Below are 21,292 nucleotides of genomic sequence, written 5' to 3'. Positions count from 1 at the left end.
TATAGATGAAACTTAGGTTTTGCTTCACAAAAAAGACTACATTAAAATGATTTTTACAGAGTGGGGGAAGACTTTTGTGGATTAAAAACAAAATGGACATTGTCAACTAATTTCACTAATAGCTGCCCTTTGACCTAAACTTCACAGATGCTTTGGCAACGCAACATATGAAAATTTTCACTTTACACCAATTAGATAGGAGTTATGTTTTTGTTGGTAAACTGAGGGAGGTGGTTTGGAATGGAACTGCCAAAAGGTATTCAGATAAACTCAGTACAATCATCACAAGCTGAGAAGGTGTGTTCAAATAGTATTGTTAATAATGACCACAATTAGTTACACATTTATTACTGTCTTTATTTTATTTCACGTTTTCATCAGACACATTATTTGTGCTAACAAGAACATTTAAAAATAGTAATTCATCAATTTAACAAGCTTTTTAACATACCACACAAGTAAATCAAAGCTGATAATCTTAAAATATCAACATGCCATGACAAAAGCCCCTAAAAATACTGGGTGGGGGGAGGGGAATGGAGGAGAGAACATTCCTGAAAGCCTATTATAAAGAGGCAATCCTGTAGTTTGTTTGTTTTTTGTTTCGGTTTGGAATTTTTTTCAGTAGATCAGAAGGAAAGACATGCCACAAACCTAAGTCTGCATAATGCCTTAAATAGAGCAGATCTGGTATGGTTCCCATCTGGGAGAAATTGGTAAGATACAGAATGCTCATGCAGCGCCTGCAGCTGTCTCCAGTGGATTGCCACCTGTTGGAAGAGAGATCGTGGCTAGGGCCAAGGGAGGAACAGAGTCAGTAGAACCAGGACTATGCAGATTCACCTACCAAACTCCTTTGCTGAATTCTACAGCCGTGAGGGCTGGTCCTGCTGCCTTAGCATTACAGTAGCAGCAAGGGAACAGTTCTTTAAAATACTTGGAACACACAATGCTAAACCCAAAAGTCTAAACTCAATTTACTCAATAAATAGTCAGTTCACAGGTCGAAGCAGAAGGGAGGTAGAATCTCCTATGTCTATACCCAAAAACACACACACTGCTGCAATCAACATTAGGTGCAACTGATAATTGTGTCTTTTTGGCAGTCCACAATTAAGTGCATTGCAGGAAGCCAACCTGATGTCACAAAGACACACATCACAGGTCAGTGTGAGGGAGATACATTTGAAATCTGATCATTCCAAAGTGTTTAAAAGATACCTCGGGCCATTACCAACCCATGATGAGAACAAAAATCAATCCTGCACATAAAACCAACACATCTGTGACTGCGAGAAGCATTTTATACCTGAATATATTAGTCCAATAGAGAGAGATACAGAACCAAATACAAAATCAGAAGAAAGGCAGTTTGAATCCCCGAAAAATTCTTCAAACTACCCTCCCATCTGCTGCAAATTAATGACAATGTCCAAACAAGGCCTGCATAAAATATGTTTCCACTTAAAAAATACAAGATATTGTTTGGGTCTCTGGGTATTTCCTTTTCATTCAGAAGCTCCCCACTTGTAAAACAAAAACAAAGATGAGAGGTGTCCTGCCCCCTAATATCTCTTTGGGCACCCCAGGGCTTGTGTCTGTAAGACCTACAAGGGGCTCCGCAGTTGTTTGGCAAATTTAATTCTTAGCCTAGTTCATGCTTATTGACATTGCATCTTGGGCTCGAAAGACCAAACCCAAATAAAAATTAAATCTTTCCTACTCAAGGGTGTTCAATAGCAAATAGTAAAGTGGGAAAGAGGGAGGCAAGTGGCAAAGCAGGAGCAGCTTCGAAGCAGGGGAAGTAAAGAATCCAGGAAAAGAGGCTTCTATCATTTGGTCTATTGTACTAGAGAGAAGGAACAGTGATCACTGACAACAAGGCAACTACTGCCACCTTTAAAAGAAACTACCAACCTGTGTTTATTATGAGGGTAAGCATTGCCAACGGACCACTACAGTAATGTGCATATTGTCCTCACTACTTGGTTCTTACCACAGTGGTGCCTGAAGGAATTATCCCAAAGAAATTGGAGAACAAGAAGGTTTTTTTTGTTTGGTTGTTTTTTTCCCTAAGTGTTCTTAACACCCTAATGACAACAGCAGCAGCAGCTGCCACCATCATCCCCAGGCATCTCCTCTGCAGGGACTCTGTGGTGGAGTTCCAAAGCTCCAGTTTCCCCCAGCAGCAGCCACAGCACCAGCAGCCCCTTCACAGCCTCTCCCCGATCCTAGTCACATCAGAACCTACATTCTATCAATTCAAGCAGAACACCAACATCCCAGAACTCCAGTCACAACAGCCAATGATTCTGTATGACCCCCTCCCTTTGTCCTGTTCCACTATGACCTCTGTTCATCCTTCTGATCCTAAAGTAAACTTCTCCCTTTACCCAATCCTCATCTTCCTCATGCCTTTCTTCCTCGTCCTGCCTCCCTCTGTCACTGCCCATGCTTCTGTCACCCCAGCTTTATTCCCCTCTAAAAAAAAATACCAAAAATAAATCACTGTAAAATGTAATTGGAACAAAGGTTTAGCTGTCTCGATAACTTTAAGAATCACACATGATGTAGTACAGTCATGTGTGTTTATATTTGTAACCCCCAGTCTTTCCCCATTATTACTCTTTCTAACCTGTTTCAGCTTGTCATTTTACATTGCAAGCTCTTCAGCCAGAAAGCAGGTCTCATTTATGAGGTACCAGTCCAATACTGGGTGCTCAAAATGTAATTAATAATGGTAATTTTAAATGTAAAATATTCATATTTCAGCAGGGTAGTATAGTACACCACCACCACCTTCTATACAATCAGTTGGTTTTTAAAATGTGTCTAGGGATTTTTAGAAATTGCCTCTTAATAAACTGCTTCGTGAATAAAGTGTGAAAGACAGACAGCAAAGAACCAAAACACAGAAAAGCAAAACTCAGTCTTTTAACTGACCTATGCTTAATAAGTCAGTGTGTAACACAGTATGCATAATCTTCATCCATATAGAACAATGAAATAAGCATAGCCATACACATAGCTATGCAATCAGAAACTGATGTAATGATGTAATAGACACATATGCTCACTCTCCCACTCTCTGCAACAGTTACACAGTTCACTTTAATTGCAGTTCTGCCCCCTCCGACACTCACAACTTAAAAGGTCAAGGAACAATATCTTAACCAATTGCTTTAATTAAGGTCATGCATCACGTTTGCTGAAGGAAAGACTGCTGGTATCTGGCAAAGTCCACAGTTGTCAGACACACTTGATTTAATTTAGTAGCAACAATAAAAACAAAACAATTAAATGGGGGAAGAGGAGGAGAGAGCTTCAAAAATTGAAGAAACTGTAAGTTTTAAAAGACACGTTTCCAGGATTGTTTTCTTTGTTCGCCGATCTCTCTTCATTTGCCTTTTCTCTCTGGCTACCACCTTCAAGTACTTAATCTCTCCTCTCCGTCTCTTTCCCATTCTTTATACAATTGTGAGTAGATGACATTCTGAGTGTTTGAAAGAGAATTTTTTGTTTTTATTTTAATGTAAATAATAAGCCAGGCATGTCCCATAGGTAACTCAGATACTATTCATTTCAAATAGGCAGGTTCACTGCAGGAAACCTAAGGTTGATAATTTTGGGAATTCTGATCACCCATTCCCCACCCTCACTGAGTTGCTAATATCACAGAAGTGAAATCAACATTCAATTTTATTATTAATTTAATAACCTGTTAGACAGAGACCCCTTTCAGTCATCCAGGAATGATGTCTCTATAGAACAACATGGAAATTATTTTAGCATAATGTGGGGTTATAAAATAACGCAATAACTAGCAATAGTATTAATTATTTATTAATATGCATTTACATGGCACTTTACAAATCACAGTTATTTCCTGCATCCAGAATAAGAAATTGCTGTGGTATCTCAGGTTTCAGAGTGGTAGCCCTGTTAGTCTGTATCAGCAAAAAGAACGAGGAGTACTTGTGGCACCTTAGAGACTAACACATTTATTTGGGTATAAGCTTTCATGGTCTAAAACCCACTTCATCAGATGAATGCAGTGGAAAATACAGTAGGAAGATATTATATATATATATATATATACACACAGAGAACATGAAAAAATGGGGGTTGCCATACCAACTCTAACGAGACTAATGCCCCTACTCTACTTGCATTTCATTGATGACATCTTCATCATCTGGACCCATGGAAAAGGAGCCCTTAAGGAATTCCACCATGATTTCAACAATTTCCATCCCACCATCAACCTCAGCCTGGACCAGTCCACACAAGAGATCCACTTCCTGAACACACTACAGTGTTAGTAAGCGATGGTCACATAAGCACCACCCTATACCGGAAACCTACTGACCACTATACTTACCTATATGCCTCCAGCTTTCATCTAGACCACATCACATGATCCATTGTCTACAGCCAAGCTCTAAGATACAACTGCATTTGCTCCAATCCCTCAAACAGAGATAAACACCTACAAGATCTCTATCAAGCATTCTTAAAACGACAATATCCAACTGCTGAAGTGAAGAAACAGATTGACAGAGCCAGAAGAGTACCCAGAAGTCACCTACTACAGGACAGGCCCTACAAAGAAAATAACAGAATGCCACTAGACGTCACATTCAGCCCCCAACTAAAACCTCTCCAGCACATCATCAAGGATCTACAACCTATCCTGAAGGACGATCCCTCACTCTCACAGATCTTGGGAGACAGACCAGTCCTCACTTACGGACAGCCCCCCAACCTGAAGCAAATACTCACCAGCAACCACATACCACACAACAAAAACACCAGCCCAGGAACCTATACTTGCAACAAAGCCCATTGCCAACTCTGTCCACATATCTATTGAAGGGACACCATCATAGGACCTGATCACATCAGCCACACCATCAGGGGCTCGTTCACCTGCACATCTACCAATGTGATATATGCCATCATGTGCCAGCAATGCCCCTCTGCCATGTACATTGGCCAAACTGGATAGTCTCTACGCAAAAGAATAAGTGAACACAAATCAGACATCAAGAATTATAACATTCAAAAACCAGTCGGAGAACACTTCAACCTCCCTGGTCACTCAATTACAGACCTAAAAATCGCAATACTCCAACAACAAAAAACTTCAAAAACAGACTCCAATGCAAAACTGCAGAATTGGAATTAATTAGCAAAATGGACACCATTAAACTAGGCTTGAATAAAGACTGGGAGTGGATGAGTCATTACACAAACTAAAAACTATTTCCCCATGTCACTTTTTCCCCTACTGTTACTCACACCTTCTTATCAACTGTTTGAAATGGGCTATCCTGATTATCACTACAAACATTTTTTTTCTCCTGCTGATAATAGCCCATCTTAATTGATTAGTCTCGTTAGAGTTGGTATGGCAACCATTTTTCATGTTCTCTGTATATTTTATATATTTTTTTTCCTACTGTATTTTCCATTGCATGCATCTGATAAAGTGGGTTTTAGCCCACGAAAACTTATGCTCAAATAAATTTGTTAGTCTCTAAGGTGCCACAAGTACTCCTGTTCTTTTTGTGGTATCTCAGTTACCATTGTGTGGTAGCTGTTGGCAAATACTGACATTTAATGGCAACCAGTGTAATAAGAATAATTGACAAAAGAAGTGGGTTTTAAGGAGGGGAATGAAGACGGAGAAAGAGGGCTACTGCTGGACAGGAAGCGGGAGATTGTTTCTAACATAGCAGTATCTTGATAAAAGTCAGAGAGCAGAGTAGAAAGCAAAGGGAGCAGTAAGGATATATAAGCAGGAGTTTGATTCTAAAGTAGAGCCATATGGGGAGAACAAGTGGAATACATTTAATATAATAAGAGAGAGGAAGCCAGTGAAAGGATTCAAGGAATATGGTTATATGGGAGAGGGCTGGGAGAAGACGTGTTTAGTATAAACAGGAGTGGGGAAGAGAAGAAGTTTACCCAGGGATAGAGGAAGGGGAAAAACTCTGTACTTGGACAGAGGGGAAAAGGAGAAGGGGAGAGAGGGAATTCAAGGATAACATCATGACTGCAAGCTTGGAAAAATGGTGCACTATCAGTAGTGACGGTGAAAAAAGATGAGAAGCTCATGTTCGGAAAAAATGAGCTTGAGATGCTGGCAGGACATGCAAGAAAAGAGGCTAGAAACCGGCAGAGGGTGAGGAGAAAGATGGTGGAATAGATTAGCACAGAATATGTTTGTATGCTGGTTTATTGCCATATATCCTCCTATTGTTGTCCTATCCAAATTTAATAGCAAAGCAGGATTAGGCTGCAGCTGGAATTGAATGGGAGACTGCCCAAAGACACCTAGTTCTGTGGGAATTTTGCACCACTAGCAGGTCACGCTTTTCCCATTGAGTCAGTATTGAACCAATGCTATAGCAAAGTATTAGAGGGTGCTTTGATGTTAGAGGTGCGGCCATTCAGATGAGAAATAAAGCCAAGTGTAACCATTGCAAAACATCCAACTCTATTAGCATGGGTTGATCCTTCTGGTCAAGGCCTGAGTGGGTTCTGCGGATTCACTAAGGCAGGAAGCTTATTACCTAATCTGGATAGATGAGAGATGAGAGTGTTTTTTGGGGGAGAGTGGATATAGGATATAGACTGAACAGAACTGGAAATGGAAATCAGGCAGCACTCAAGACTGGAGAAAATATGAGATAACATTTTAATTATTAATTAAATCATTGTTAATTTGTTTGTTAATAAAGCCAACTCCCAGGAAGCTTGGGTTGGTTTGTTTTTTACCTCCATGAGTAATCTACACTCAGTTGAATAGTGTTATTGATTTAACTGAAACAACTCATGATTTAGGATTATTTACATGAGTAAGGGTTTGTGCAGTAGCAGATCTATAAATGGTAAACACTGGATATTTGAACTCCTCCTGATCATAAATGGGATTACATTACAAAACAAAAATGCAACTTGATTTCCAACACCCCTAAATCTGGACTAAATACTTGAAACAAGTTGATGCATCAGGATTGATCGATCACCAATATTGTGGAGCAGTTACTTTATAGTCCTGGTTTTTTTTAAATATGTTCAGGGTCACTTTCCCTCCCCACCTCTGCACCTCTTTTCATTCATAGTTCAGGCCAGCCTGTGTGTTAGCAAACTTCTTTCTGTGTGAAATCAGTTTTCTGAAAGGTTCTGGAAAACAGCTTCTCTTTTTGCACCAGACTCAATTTCTGGGTACTGTTAGTTTTGCTGTGAAAATCTGAGTTCCCTACGGCAGAGTTTGCCTTGAGGCAACTTTGCTACTCATTACATCTAAATGATTCTCTGCAAATTATTCTTTTCTTCTTGAACCCTCTGAACTGATTATTTTTCCTGTCTTGTTACTTGGCACATAAGTAAAATACAAAATCCAGTTTGAATGATAAAATTATTTTTTGTATGGTTTGTCAAATGATAAGAAGTCCTATATGAGTTCACATTGAATTAGGGGTTCTGTGAGTGCCAGACAATTCAAAGTCAATGAGCATTTACCCTCAAAGTTCCTCAACTCATTTATAGTAAAGACAACTAACAGCAGATAAAACATAATGGTTTATACTATATACTCAAATACATTAACAGTAAAATCTTCTGGGAATCAGAATGCATTATTTAATCAAATACATATTTATGAGTGTTTTTTTCTTTCATGGCATCTATATTATATCTTTTTGAACATCTACACGTTTATGATTTTGTCAAAGAATCATAAACCAGACTTCTTTGATAACGAGCCATTTAATGCAATTGTAATGCTGACACTAGCATTAAATAGTGAGTATTACTGAGAAAAGATTTGGTCAAACTTGCCTATTCTAAATTATACAGAACAAAGGCAATTTTACAAATTTACCAGCATATCTCAACGGAAGCCTTTTAATGGGGGTCAGCTCTTTTTCGTTGCTTAATAATAAAGACTAGCATCTAGATTGCTTTGTATTTAAAGTAGTATTATACAAAGTTAACAGATAATATTGATTGGCATTGCCAGCACCATTGATTAGATTTAATTTACAATGCCAGTCCAGCAAAACCTAATTTTATTTAACTTATATTCTCAATTGTTATTATACATATCAGTAAAGGCTATTTCATCTTCTTTCTTGTATTCTTATGTTCCAATACTAGTCAATATTTTCAACCAAAATATGGAATTTTAAGGAGTTATTTCAAAACATTTTCAGTCCTAAAATGGTCCTGCTGTCACAGAATCTGAGATGACGCTCATGTTTTTGATCAAATGACAAATACCTGAAAAACAGGAAAATGAAATTTTAGATCTGCTTGCAACAGGCAAAACAAAGGTTATCAAGATGAAGTCTACTGCTGCCTGGTTCTGATATTGTCCCACAGAGAATTCTATATAAACCTTCCCAGAGCTTTGCAAACACCGCACTTAAATTGTCATGATGAATGGCTACAAATCATTCCCTCTCTGAAGACTTTTAGTTGAAATGTGCTTGAATCCTGTTTCTTTTGGATACAGCCCAAACCCAACTCTCTTAACCAACAAATATCACTAAACTTGACAGATTCAGGACTAAAAAGTACAAAGAAAAACTAATTACTATCAGATCAAATGTAGAAATCAGATTCACTTTTTTGACTTGATTTTGGAAGGACTAACCTCAACCTCCCACTTTATGCCTGTTATTATTCTGACACAAATAAATGCAGGTCAGTTTTGTAGGCATATATAAATGTGGCAGAATTGATGTCATTTTGATGACCACAAACCTGATTTGCCGTTGTAACCATGTAGTTAGATGTTTACAGGTACATCTACGCTAGTGACTGAGCACATGTCCTTGGTTGGGTTTGGGCAATAACCTCCTTATTGTCAACACTTAACTCCTCGAAGGAAATCTCTGAAGGAGAGAAGAGGGTGAGTAAACTAGTAGGCATCAGAAGTGTTGGCAAGTACATGCTTTGGGCTGTGGTACAGTCCTGAAACTATGCCACTGTGCTGTCTGGACAGCAGTCAGGGGCGTGTACCAGGTCTTGAGTTTCAATAGAACTCCACCCCTTGCCACAATGCATGGAACCCTTTTCTGACTGACCAATCTATGAAATTCCCTCTTCCTCCATTCTCAACAACAGTAGTGAGTTGTAGTGACCCAGTCAGAACAGCTTTCCACTGCACTCTTTAGATCAATACAGGTGAATGTGAATCCTGCTCAGAGAGCAGTGACGTTGCCAGCTGACCACACCCAGGTGATGATCAATGTGTGATCAGAGTACATCACCCTCCACCACTTCTCCTGGAGTGGCAGGAACATTCACCTGTACTGGAAAATTTCATACAGGCAGGAGCAGCTGGGCATTCAGCAGACTCTGGCCCAGTGTTGGGAATGCATCAAGCACCTGGAGCTCCTGTACTGGAAGGCAAAAGACTCCAACAGTCACACTGCTCTCTGTGGCATTGCCAGAGCTGTTAATGTGGCCATTCCAGTGCGCTTGCAGCTGTCAGTGTAAACACAAGCACTTGAAATGGGGGCTGCCTGAAAGGGCTCATGAGTTGGCCTCTTTCTCTGACAGGATGCTGGTGAGGGCCAGGGTGACAGGCAGCAGGAGGACCTCCTGCCTGACAGGACAGGATGCTGGTGAGGGCCAGGGTGACAGGCAGCAGGAGGACCTCTGCACCTCTGACAGGATGCTGGTGAGGGCCAGGGTGACAGGCAGCAGGAGGAAGACCTGGAGGATGAGGAGTATGTGATTCTGCACCTCTACCCAGAGAAGCCAGCTGAGGAAGCCTCCTCTGCCCCCTGCCAATGAACCCAATGAGGACTCTGAGCCAAGGCAGGAACCAGAACCCAAGTCTGGAAAGTTACAATGGATCTGCTCCCTCCTCGCCAACATCCCCTCTTGCTCTGGTGTTAAATTCTCCCTTTGAAGATCCAGAGCATTTGAAGTAGAGTGCATTGACATTTGCTCCCTGGATAATGTGCCATGCATTGCTATGTCTCTGTGTGTTTGAACTGCAGTGCTGAAGCCACAGCATTGTCACGCCCCATTCCATTACCAAACTCCTCCAACTTTCCCCGCTCCCTCCCCAGCCACCACTCTGCTCCTCCCTGAAATGGTCCTCGAGCAAGACAGAATTCTAAATCAATGATTATATTTATTTCTGATGAACCACAATTATGCATTTGGGTTCTACAGCTACTTCCTTAAAAAACATTTTATGCAGAAAAATTCAGTGAGCCACTGTGCATTTCTCATCAGCCGTCAGGTAGCAAAGTTAGTTCCAGCAGTCCTTTCTCCTTTGGAAGTGGACTCCCTGATCTTCCTGTGCCTTTGCAAACTTAAGCCACAAGGGATGGGAGGGGTGGGGGAGTGAGGTTAGTTACTGTGGTCTTTTCTCCCTTGGAAGATTGCAAAGTCTTTACAATCTCTTTCCCAGGTGTCTGCCCTCTCCCTGCACAGTGCCAGGCCCCAAAAGTGGGAGAAAGCAGGGTTGGAAGAAGGATCCAGACTGGCAGTTGGGTAAAAACAATGCAATGTCCTTTTCCAGTTGCCTGCGGGGAAGACTTGGGGTGCTGAGCTGAAACCTAATGAAGTGTGGTGTGCCTCTTTCTTTCCCTGTCCATTTCAACACTGCTAGGCTGGCACAGGGACAGGATTGCTGGCAAAAGCTTGGGAAGGGGGGTTCTGGTTCAGATCTGCATCTGCATGAAATCTTTGTGTCATAGATGAAATTGTTGTCAATTTCCAGTCAAATTGCATTCCAATCCTGTAAACATATTTCAGAACATTTCTGTTGTTGCAAAAACTCCAGCTTCACCAGCAGCGCAAATCTGCTCAGTCCAACTTCTTAGCTGACCAAACGGATCCATTCAGCAATATGTGGAGGGCTCACCATTAGTAAGAACATTTCTCTGACATAGATTGCCAGATCTCATCCACAAGACTCCAAAGTCTTTCTTCTATTGTTATACTTTGAAAAATGCTTGGCTTTCACAGTTTTATTCCATTAGTATGTGCTTCTTTTAAAATGTTTCACAGCATTTCTGTATATGTTTTGATTGATAAAAATTGATTATTTTATCCGTTTTTGCCTGTACAGGCAAATAACTGTTTAAACGTACCTGTAGATAACCTTCAAGAGTCTAGATAAACAACATCTACAGGTAGCCCTTAATTAGTTTTCAAGTGGAAACTTGCAACTATACAGCAAAGGGCATCTTCAGTTTCTTTTTTTCCTTTTAATTATTCATCTCTAAAAACAAAAAAACAAAAAATCACCTAATTTTAAATCCATGATTTTAAAAAAGCACAGACTTGTGCCACTAAAATCTACACAGAAAATAACTGCTGTTTTTTTGGAGAAGTAACAGTTGATTAATCATTTCTTTTTTAGACTATATTGCAGCTGAACTCCTGATAGAGTGGATTGATTGATTTATAGCAACATATTTTTAAAAGCAATTGATAACAACTAGGATGTCTCTCTAAAGAATTGCATAAGAAAGAAAGCAACAAAGAAAGAAAGATGCAGTGTCCAGAAATGAAGTGCAATTAAAATTTTCCTTTAGAAAAATTATCCTTAGCTATTTCAGCTCCCTCCCTCCACTTCTGCAGAGTGCAAACAGCATCGGTAATCCAGAATCAGTTCCATGCCTTTGTGCCCAGAAAAGTTGCCCAGTCTCTCCCCAGCCCCAATACGCCTAAGCCCAGGTTTCCCGGTTCGGGTTCCCACATGTGTGCCAATCACATGCCTGCCCAGTGTATTGAAGCAGACCCAGAAGTTGCTGATGCTACTCACTTGGGGTTTCAGCTGCGCTAAGCACAGCCTGGGCAACTCAGCCACTTGTCTCCCGGTCCCTTTGTTACCACCTTAACTCCCTGCCACTTCACAGCGATTCATAACTTCAAGTCTCTGCTCCCACAGGTTCTTTCCCAGTGAGGGGTGGGAGGGGCCCAGGAGAGAAGATCATCCCCATCTCGGCAACACAGCACCTCCTGGGGGAGGAGGATGGGGAGAGTGTGATGCAAAAATTGAAGGGCAAGGTGCTGGGCAGCAGGGCGGGGGAGCGATGGGGGCCCGCCTGGCTCTGCAGGGAGAGGTGTACCACTGCTGCTCCCTCCCCGCTCCATGAGCCAGGTTGGCCAGCGCACCCTGCCATATGGTTCCCCTCCAGCTGCTTGGCCTCAGCTGCCATCCCCTTACACTCTGCTCCCCAGTCACCCCTGCTGCTGTTCTCCAGCCAGGGCCGGCCCACAACATTTTGGCACCTGAGGCGGGCAGCTCAAATGATGCCATCATGCCCCCTTGCTTGGTCGAAAACTTTGAAAGGACTCAATTCTGTCTTCTTCCTGTTCTACTCCTCTCATGGTATTGCTCTGCTACCTACCCCAATAAAGGAGAACTAACAACTTAAAATGCCTTGTTCAAAAATTTTAAGTTACACTTAACTTTCAAACGCCTAAACAACAAATGTAACTTTTCTTGCCTGCATAGTAAACACTGGCATTTTTATCTGTTTGAATAATTAAAGTGGTGCTTTCTGTGCCTTCTTGGTTACAAAGATTTGAACTGTTTCCTAAAGGTCCACAGTCTGGGCCAGCTCATGCTCTATTGAGATGGTTGCAAGGCCGACCAGCCTCTCCTGTGTCATTGTGGAGCATAGATGTGTTTTTATTAACTTCAGCTTGGAGAAGCTGCATTCTCCACTGGCAACTGCTACAGGAAATGTTAGAAGTGTGTGCAGAGCAATGAAAGCATTTGGAAAAAGGGTGGTCATCTTATTTGTACACATATATTCCAGAACAGCCTTTGGAGTTGATCCTGCTGAAATGTATCTTGAAAGGGCTTTCAGTTCATCACCTAAATCACGCGCTTCAATATCGCGCATGTCATCATATGTCAACTCTGGCTCTAGTCCCTTCATTGCTGGTGTAGGTCTTCTTCAGGTATAGCGAGGAGTTTGGGAATATCATACAACATCCCAACTATGCTGCTGTGTTCCTTGAGCTGCATGAAATGTTCTTCAACTGACTGTATTACACAATCTAGCACCTGGTTAAAGAATTCAACTTTGAATTGTTGTTTGGGGTCTCTGATGGGATTATCCCATGCCTCATAATCAAAATGTCTTCTTCTTCGGTGACTCTTGTATTCTTGAATGGGTGGGAAAATAGCTTCAGTGTGAAGTTCCTCTGCCAACTTCTGTTCACTCTTCAGAATGTTTTGAAATCCCTCATCTGACTGGTAAGACTGTAGGTATGACTGTGCTTTGTCCAGCTGTTCCATTGCTCCAGATATATCAAGGTCAACACCTTGGAGTCTCTTGCTTACAACAACAGTATGTCATGCCACAACACTAAGCCACACAGAAATGTGAAGTTGTGTATGTTTCTAATGATTCCATTTCCCTCTGCCCCTGTTCTCCCATGAACAGTTCCTGTCATAGCATTATCCTCCATAATGGCAACTATGGCATCATCTATCTTCCCAATCTGGTGTTTGATAGGCTTTATTGCCTCCACTCGACTTTCCCATTGTGTCGTACTCAGTGGTTTCAGTGTCAGAGAGGATGTTCCCAGATGTTGCTTTAAAATACATAGATGCTTTGAATTATATTTAAAAAATCAGCAGCCTCACTAGAAGCTGACCCTGCATCACTGACCACCAAGTTCAATGAATGAGAATTCATGGGACAAAAAAAAGCTTGAGGGTTTAACTCTTAAATCCGTGTCTGCGCTCCTCTGTTCTTTCCTCTCATGTTGGCACCATTATCGTAGCCTTGACCTCTCATGTCAGCTATCACAATTCCTGTATCTTCCAGCTTTTTAAGAAGCACATTTGTCATACCAGCTCCTGTAATATCATCAATGTCAATAAATTCTAGAAAATGCTTTCTGACAGTCACCATTGCAGGGACATTTTCACTAGGTTCTGTTGTTGTTGTTACAAAATGCACCATTGAAGTAGTTTGTTCTGTGTGGCTGATGTCAGGTGTGCAGTCCAGAATAACAGAGTAATATCTTGCTGACTTCAGATCTGCCACAATCTTCTGTTTGACTTTTGTTGCCAGTAACTGTATGATCTTATTTTGAATTGTTTTTCCAAGGTGGTGGAGTGTGCACATTTCTTCGGTGGTGACTCTTCTTAGATGCTGTGGGAGTACAGCATCAAACTCAGCCATCAGCTCCACAATTTTAAGGAAGTTTCCATTGTTTGGCACATACAGCTGATCTGAAGTGCTAGGTTTTGGGTAGCAAGCATTCTCACAATGGCAATGAGCCTTTTCAGAACATTTTGTGAGTAAAGAGACTCTGATGCAATCTTCTCTTGATTCTGATCATCTATGGTGGCCTTTAACCTTAGTCGCCTCTCAAGCTCTTTCCACCTATGGAATGCTCTCTGGTGATTTGCTGTCTTCTCATGGCATATCAGATTTCTAGCCAGATTTTTCCAGACCCATAGAACCCAATGTGGCTGGAACATTAGACTGGAAGAGTTTGCGACAAAAAAAGTATGCAGCATTCTGGGTTTTTGAGTACATAAGCCATGGCCTTTCCACTTTGCCACCATTGGGGATTTCACGCCAGTAATGCGTTGGATAGAAACTTCTATTGTCATTGTCTTTGGGGAACATGAAGTTTTTCACTTGCTGTGGCCCATGCAGTACAAGGAAGTCCCTCAGGCTACTGCTCAAGTGGATCCACAGTCCTGGATCATCTAGACTTAAGGAACTAAACTCAGCAGCAGCAGCTGTTTCTACACTTTTCTTCAGGAATGTACATGGTTACATCAATTTGAGATGGAGATATGGATGCTGCAGTAGCTGCCAGGTGACCGGCACTCTAACTAACTGGAAGATCAGGCATCTCCTCACCACTCACATCCTCACTGGGGTCGGAAGGCTCACTGTGAACATTTGTGTCATGTATCTCAGGAGAGCTCTTCCTGCTTAGATAGAAAAGCTTCCTTTGCTTGCTTGCTTTTTCTGAATGCTGCCCCAGAGGGGTGTTTTCTTCTTTCACTCATGACTGCTGTTCTGTGTCAGCTATAGTGTCTCTCAACACTCAATTGAAGGGGACAAATAAGGAGACCGGTAGCAGGGCCTGAGTGAGGGAAGATATCCGTGTCTTAAGGGCCTAACTGGCTCCTACTACTTCAGTTGACTGCCTGTTCTCCTCAAGTGGGTTCAGGGAAGTAGCAGGAAACAGGAAGCTCCCTGAGAAGCTGATGTTAATCAGTCCAGGCTCCTGGGAGTGCTAGAGAGGTACATAAGATGTTCCTCCTCCTCTCTCTCCCTGCAGCTCCTGCTGCTTTCTGTTATTCCCTCTCACCGTTTCTCCTGCCTGCCTGTTATGTCTCTTGTGCCCTCCTTCCTCCAGGAAAGCACTTCACCATCTCTGTGCATCTAGAGCAGTTTTCTACACTCTGGGTCCTAGTGGCGCCCCCCCAATATTTTGGCACCTGAGGCGACCGCCTCAGTTTGCCTCATGGTAAGGCCAGCCCTACCTCCAGCCTCACCCCACTCCCAGGCACTGCTCTCCCGCCGTCGCTGAGGATGTGCGTGGCTGAGCAACACTTGCTGGAGCACTGCATGGCTTTGAGGGAACAGTGCTTCTAACCCTTTTAATTTCTATCTGTGTGACAGACTTAGATGGTAATATCTGTCCTTTTGGGGGGAAAGAGAAGTTAGTTGAGATGGGCTGGAGCTGCTGTTGTTGCTACAGTCCAAACCCATTTCCTAGAAGACAGTTACTAGTTTTAAAGTCTGAGGGTCCAATCTTCACATCCTTACCTAAGTGACTGATTTTGTTTTCTTAGTAAGGATTTCCACATTAGCCTGTAAGTTAATAAAATAATATTTAGTGATACATAAGAAAAAGCCAACCCCAGATTATATGTGTTTAGAATTCTAATCAACCATTGCACATCCCTCTGGGCTGGTCTACCCTGAAAATGTACATTGGCATAGCTACTTAGCTCAGGGTGTGAAAAAAACCACACCCCTGAGAGACCTAAACTATGGTGTAGAGAGCACTAGGCTGATGGAAAAATTCTTCCATCAACCTAGCTACCATCTCTCAGGAGATAGGTTAACTACAGCAACAGGAGAACTCCCCCTCCCCCATTGCTGTAGTGAGTGTCTACACAGAAGTGCTACAGCAGCATATCTGTAGTGTTTTAAGTATAGACAAAGCCTGTGTCCTGCCTCACCACAGCATAACTCCAGTTTTATACTGGTGTCACTGTATTGAGATTATTCAAAATAACAAAGTAGTGAATTAGGCCACCTTCTTGATGCTGAGCTACCCACTGCAATTGTGTAGGATTTCCAGCTGAATTTGTCAACAGCCCTAGTCACAGGAAGTAGAGAAAGGTAATGGGTAACAAAATCACCTTTAACTACACATGTGTGTTTATTCCAGCCGCCTCTGATCAGCTCTATTAGTCTTGGAGCCTACTAAACAACTGCCTTTTGAAAGATAGACTGTTGCTAAGTAATAGAGAAGTGGAAATGGAGGCTAGGGCCTAGGGAGTGGGTTGCTACTGCAACTGAGGCACTAACCAGGCAATGCTAGATACGGTGAAGGACTGTTGATTAACAAGCTTTGTGGTGCTGGACTTGCCAATCCCATGTGAGCTAAGCTCAAAGGCTTCTCTGTGTATGGCATTTTGTGACAAGCAAAAGTTCTCTCTGCAAACACAAAGCTAACTTAATTACATACTAATATACTTATTATTTATATTACCTTAGCACCTAGTCATTGGCCAAAACCCCATTGTGCTAGGTGCTTTACAAGCATAGAACAAAAATATGGTCCCTGACCCAAAGAGTCTACAATCAACATATAAGACAAAGTACAACAGTTGGATATTCAGTCAGACAAATGAGGGGCTGGCTACCAGAAACAATAAGACAATATTGGTCAGGGTGATAGATGGTGATATCAGTGCCCAGCAGCAGCCTACCCACTGTCAAGGTTTTTCAGGCATCGTGGTAGAGGAGTTTTAAGGCGGGATTTCAAGAAAGATAATGAAGTAGCTTGGTGGGGAGCTCCTCCCCAAGCTTGAGGGGCAAGCACAAAGGTGCTTTTTGAAAAATTTCACAAGTGGGTAATGGATTTTTGCAATGGCAAGGAGCTTGTTTCTCACCATCAGCGATTCACATACCATCAGGATAGTCCTCAGTTAGATTTATAGGTTTTCTCCCCAGAAAGGTCCTTGCAGAAATAAGGAAAGCAATCCCCATTTGTCCTGACAATTGTGAACACTGTTGCCACAGCAGAAGGAAAACAACAATCTTCTCAGTTTCTATATTGTCGGGGAACCAACCATTTTCAAACTCCTAACCCTAAATTTTTAAACCAGCTCATCTATCTTTACTATGCTGGGTTTTTTTCCTCTTGAATTAGAATGTTCCACTGTATCCAGCACAGGAAGTTTGCAGCTCAACTACTTTATTTCCAAACTCCTTCTAATCTCTGGGGGAAAGAGGCAACATTTTATATATAGTGGAAACAGATTCTTGTAGAGATTCTAGTTTTATGAAAGAAATCCATTTTTTGCATAATTGCTTGTTTTCAATCAAGCAGTGCCTTATCCGAGCTTGAAGTACTAACAGCAGCAACAGCCTCCAGCTTTCAGCACAAACCCTATAAAAGTCTCTTTGGAAGATAGCTAAAAATTGTTAGGTGTTTTCAGTGACCAACAGCTTCACCTTTCCTCCCATGTCAAAAACAAAACTATTCCAGGAAGATATTGAGTAAACAAAATGCAACCACCACAAACAATGCCAACCATTCAGAGGAGCAGAATGGCTCAGAACCAGTCTGCCCACCACTCACATATCTGCATGCACCCTTCAGAAATTATTTCAGACGTTTGTCTGTCTCCCATAGTAGTTAAGAGTAATAATAGCAGTTAAGGGAGGACGGATCTATTAGAGTTCTTTGAAGGGGTCAACAAACATGTAGACAAGGGGGATCCAGTGGACATACTGTACTTAGATTTCCAGAAAGCCTTTGACAAGGTCCCTCACCAAAGGCTCTTACGTAAATTAAGTTGTCATGGGATAAGAGGGAAGGTCCTTTCATGGACTGAGAGCTGGTTAAAAGATAGGGAACAAAGGGTAGGAATAAATGGTAAATTCTCAGAATGGAGAGGGGTAACAAGTAGTGTCCCCCAAGGGTCAGTCTTAGGACCAATCCTAAATAAAAATAATGGATATACCTATCTCCTAGAACTGGAAGGGACCCTGAAGGGTCATTGAGTCCAGCACCCTGCCTTCTCTAGCAGGATCAAGTACTGATTTTGCCCCAGATCCTTAAGTGGCCCCCCTCAAGGATTGAGCTCACAACTCTGGGTTTAACAGGCTAATGCTCAAACCACTGAGCTATCCCTCCCTCCTATTCAACTTATTCATAAATGATTTGGAGAAAGGGGTAAAAAGTGAGGTGGCAAAGTTTGCAGATGATACTAAACTGCTCAAGATAGTTAAGAACAAAGCAGACTGTGAAGAATTTCAAAAAGATATCACAAAACTAAGTGATTGGGCAACAAAATGGCAAATGAAATTTAATGTGGATAAATGTGAAGTAATACACATTGGAAAAAATAACCCCAACTATACATACAACATGATGGGGGCTAATTTTAGCTACAAGTCAGGAAAAAGATCTTGGAGTCATCGTGGATAGTTCTCTGAAGACATCCATGCAGTGTGCAGTGGCGGTCAAAAAAAGCAAACAGGATGTTAGAATAATTAAAAAGGGGATAGAAAATAAGATGGCGTGTATCTTATTGCCCTTATATAAATCCATGGTACGCCCACATCTTGAATACTGCATACAGATATGGTCTCCTCATCTCAAAAAAGATATACTGGCATTAGAAAAGGTTCAGAGAAAGGCAACTAAAATGATTAGGGGTTTGAAACGGGTCCCATATGAGGAGAGATTAAAGAGGATAGGACGTTTCAGCTTGGAAAAGAGGAGACTAAGGGGGGATATGATAGAGGTATATAAAGTCATGAGTGATGTAGAGAAAGTAAATAAGGAAAAGTTATTTACTTGTTCCCATAATACAAAAACTGGGAGCCACCAAATGAAATTAAAGGGCAGCAGGTTTACAACAAATAAAAGGAAGTTCTTCTTCACACAGCGCACAGTCAACTTGGGGAACTCCTTGCCTGAGGAGGTTGTAAAGGCTAGGACTATAACAGCATTTAAAAGAGAACTGGATAAATTCATGGAGGTTAAGTCCATTAATGGATATTAGCCAGGATGGGTAAGGAAGGGTTCCCTAGCCTCTGTTTGTCAGAGGGTGGAGATGGATGGCAGGAGAGAGATCACTTGATCATTGCCTGTTGTGTTCACTCCCTCTGGGGCACCTGGCATTGGCCATTGTTGGTAGACAGGATATTGGGCTAGATGAACCTTTTGTCTGACCTAGTGTGGCCATTCTTATGTTCTTAAGGATACCTTAACTGTCACTTCCCTTGATTTTTCTGCTATGTGTCATATTAGTTAACCACAGTTTCTAATAGAACACTATTTATAGATGTATGTGACAGAGGGAGAGTTGGTTGAAATTAGTTTCAGTGACCAAGATTATAAAAGATTTTCAAAATGCACATTTTGCTCTAGGACATCACATCCCCTGTATTGTTTAGACTGAGTGTCATGGTGTGTGTAAGATAATATAATGCTACTTGACTGACTGTAATCAGCGTGACATTTTTCCACCTGCAAAGGCGAGTATGATACCAGGTAGTGTTAAGATCAAGACAATGAAATGTCCATTGCTGTAGAAAAATAAAGAAAAATAATACAAGTAGGGAGATGTAAAGCATTTTGAAATTTTCACCTGAAAATACCATATAAAATACTGTAAACACTATTAGAACATACAAATTAATACTTAGCTCCCACTCTTAAGGATTTTGAGATAGATGGACCATTTGTTCACCAGGCAAGGGCTAGGAAATCAGGATTGTATTTGGGGAGCTGGTGGACAGGAAGTTGGTGAGCTGTAAGAGGAAGGTTGGGACCATTTGCTTATCTGAAATCATAAGGGATTAGCCTTAGAGACGTTAATTGGGTTTGGATACTTCTTACGAGTAAGAAGAAGGAGAGCAACTAGGAAGGAGGGCAGTTAGGGTGACCAGACTCTTTAGGGATGGGGAGTGGTACTGTGAATTGTTGGCAGCTGAGAACTGGGATTTGGATGTTGGTTATTGAGATAGCAGAAGTGTTGGCAAGCTGGGTGAGAAGTATATTAGTTCTGGGCACTTGTTAATGAGGAACAGCAGAAAGGTTCTGCAGCTGACAGGGAGTCAATATGGGGTCTCTTGCTGAGGGGTGACGTGGTGGTTGAGCAGCTGAGAGAGTGGTTGAGGTGCATGAGGAATTACAAGCAGTTTAAGCAGCTAGGATTGTGGAGGGAGGGGAGAAGTTGAGTGCTTGTGGAAGTAGCCATTGCACTGCTGAATATATCCACCACTAGTTAAAAAAAAAAAGAGGGGCAAAATTCCATTTAAAAAAAATTTCAACAAAATTCTGAAGTTTGAACATTTTCTAGCAACTTTATAGGATGGTTGAAAATGGGGGCCAAGTTTAGCAAAAAATTCAAAAATTGTTTTGAATTTCAACTTCAATTGAAAAAAAATCAGGAAAAAAATTTGACCAGTTCTATTATTCATTTTTGGTATTTCTAGGTAGGTTTAGTAAAGATGAGCATACTGATCAGTGTTCTAAAATGTGAAGGAACAGGTAAAATTATAAACTTTTTTTAAAAAATAACAAAAATAACTTTTAGACCAAAAGAAAATTCATGATGAATGAGCTTACTTCAAATAAACATCACAGGAAACTTAAATGTTGAGAAGAAAAAAACAATAGATTGCCTCAACCAAGAGCAGAGAAATAATAGAAGAGATACAGTTCTGAAATTACCTGACAATGAAAGACTGAAGGCTAGAGAAAACTATCACAATGTGTCAGCAAATGGACATGGAGTAGCCTGATTTATCAAATAAAAAAATGACTATTTTGACTGACAAATGGTTCATGAGTCAATACGTCAAGGAACTCAAAGATAAGAATTAGCTAATGCCCAATGAAAGCTCAATGACAACTGACCATAAAACTAGGGGAAAAAAAAGATAATTATGAAAAAAAAACAAATGAACTTCCCCCATCAACCTGAGGGAAAAATGCATTCTGTGGAACTTCCTGAGCTTAATTCTATTTTTATATTCCGTTGTCTGCAGGTCTTTTGAAGACTCTTGTT

The 21,292-nt window shown here is 41.2% G+C and overlaps 1 long non-coding RNA gene across 2 annotated transcripts in view; it reads right to left on the bottom strand.

Annotated features, from left to right (window-relative positions):
• Positions 1 to 7,637: 7,637 nt before the first annotated feature.
• LOC120397582 overlaps positions 7,638 to 21,292 on the bottom strand; it is a 73,022-nt gene continuing 59,367 nt past the window's right edge. The window contains exons 2-4 of one of the 2 annotated variants that reach the window (XR_005593875.1): positions 11,127 to 11,257; positions 8,776 to 8,906; positions 7,638 to 8,289 (exon numbers count right to left, since the gene is read on the bottom strand). This is a non-coding gene — a long non-coding RNA (uncharacterized LOC120397582). The remainder of the gene's footprint in view (positions 8,290 to 8,775; positions 8,907 to 11,126; positions 11,258 to 21,292) is intronic. The other variant, XR_005593874.1, reaches the window with a different exon arrangement.

Source organism: Mauremys reevesii, linkage group 1 (genome assembly GCF_016161935.1).
Source record: "Mauremys reevesii isolate NIE-2019 linkage group 1, ASM1616193v1, whole genome shotgun sequence".
NCBI lineage: Eukaryota > Metazoa > Chordata > Testudines > Geoemydidae > Mauremys > Mauremys reevesii.
Note: the sequence above shows the minus strand (reverse complement) of the source record. Positions and strands in the feature narration are given on the sequence as shown.